General features: G+C 34.9%; 1 long non-coding RNA gene across 1 annotated transcript; it reads right to left on the reverse strand.

The window, feature by feature from the left end:
- Positions 1 to 252: 252 nt before the first annotated feature.
- On the reverse strand, positions 253 to 1,460 carry LOC145801642 (uncharacterized). The gene is made up of 2 exons (XR_014343269.1): positions 954 to 1,460; positions 253 to 524 (listed from the first exon to the last, which is right to left on the reverse strand). It is a non-coding gene; the product is annotated as an uncharacterized LOC145801642 (long non-coding RNA).
- Positions 1,461 to 1,902: the final 442 nt, after the last annotated feature.

Here is a 1,902-nt window from a genome sequence, read left to right on the forward strand (position 1 = left end):
TCTTTGTAGCACAATAACACTGAATCAGTTAATTTATAAGTGAACCCCACATTAGTTCATTAAAGCAAAAGTAATCAAACTTCCAAGATGGAGAACAAAGAGCAGAGAAACACAAGTTTTGGAAGCCATGGAATCTCTCAAGTGTATAAGAAACTAAAATAAGATATAAATTGTACCAGTCATTTCTTATCAAAGATGCCACTACCAACTATACTCGGAATGCCACAAATTTAACACAAATAATAGAGAATCTCAAGATTCTAAGGCTTCACACAATCCTCATATAAAAGTGCAATGTTTTTACAACAAAATTGAGTTCTCTGAAAAAATTAAACTCCACAGAACAAGGTCCTAAGATAATTTTGCAGCTTTATTAACGAAGTACCCTAAAGTTTGCTCTCCCAATATAAACGCCAACATATAAGACACCGCAACCGAAGCAAATGACTATAGTGAAACTTGATGAGCACACCAAACTTCAGACTCAAATCTGTTCGTCAGTAGTCCAAATTACCTAAAGGGCCCTGCAATGCCATTTGCAATTCAATGCTGTTAAAGAAGCAATGCTAACTATTATATCCACCAAATTTAGTGTCCTATATATGGCCAGTGACCAAGTAACCAAAGTTTTCAAAACTATTCTGCAACCTGGCATTAGAAAAATACGAAAGGGCAGAAAATTAAGTTTTGTACGCAACCAAAGCCATGTTACCACACAGTAAAAAGGCTCAACAAAAATACACAAGAAAAAGTATGTAAATCTCTAAAAAAAAACACTTTGGGATGGAGAAAATGGACAAAACAGACTTGCATTTCCAGAGTATAAAAGATGGGTTCCTTTTGAAAACACAAATTTGTCAGATAGAAAAACAGGAGGAGAGAACAGGAGGAGGAGAAGGAGCAAGAGGAGGAGGAGGAGGAGGAGATAAGGTCCCGGTATCAAGAATTCTCACCTGCAGATGTAAAGTAATTATGCCCTCATTCCAAAGCCTCCAATTAACTAACGTTCATTACAATTACAAGAGATGTGAACAAGAATGATACACCATCAGAGTCCCCAGAGCTCAAAAACTCAACTCAACTCAACAAACCCTTAGACCACAGCTATTAGGGCCAATTATATGTATCCTACTACATCTTCAGGGACATATCCTCCACTTAATTATACCAGCGTCTGAAAACCTGCATAATAATAACCATCTAAACCTAGTTTCCGGAAATGTAATCTAGAGCAGTGCTAGCACCAAGAGTATGTTTAAACTTGGTGAAAAAAATCAACAAAAAACAAAAGCTGCGGCAAGATGATATTACCCAAAAAAATACAACAAATGACTTGGCTATAAAATGGCACTTGTGCCATAACAAAGATGATAATAACAATTTAGATTATTTCCTTCCATAAAATTATAATCTTGGTCACTTAACATACAACTTAAATAAATGTTCATCAGTTTTCAAAATCCACACATAATGAGGAATTAATGACGGTTATTCAATGCATACAAACCAACACTGCATCAGTGTCCTAAAAAGAACATTCAGATCAGATAATGTCATATAGATGTCAAATACATAGACAAGTTATACATATTTGGTAAATGATAGAAACATACAGCACGGAAATTCCAAAAAAGGGCCCTAGTTCAAAGTCACCAGGAAAGATGAGGTTCAGTAATTTAAAGGCCAACACCCTAATTTAAAATAGAAAACTAGATCCTAACAAAAGAAGAAACTAAATATTTATTAAGTCGTAATTAAAAATAAATAAACACAAATATTAAATACATAAAATTACAGTTATATAATTGTAATACCAAAATGGGCGCATGCGCGTTCCTCATCAAACCTCTTCCCATAGTTAGGGAGGGGAGAGTTAAGAACAAACGGAAGACAGTGAGGATG

The sequence above is a fragment of the Camellia sinensis genome, chromosome 10 (genome assembly GCF_055761805.1).
Source record: "Camellia sinensis isolate YWXY chromosome 10, ASM5576180v1, whole genome shotgun sequence".
Taxonomy (NCBI): domain Eukaryota; kingdom Viridiplantae; phylum Streptophyta; class Magnoliopsida; order Ericales; family Theaceae; genus Camellia; species Camellia sinensis.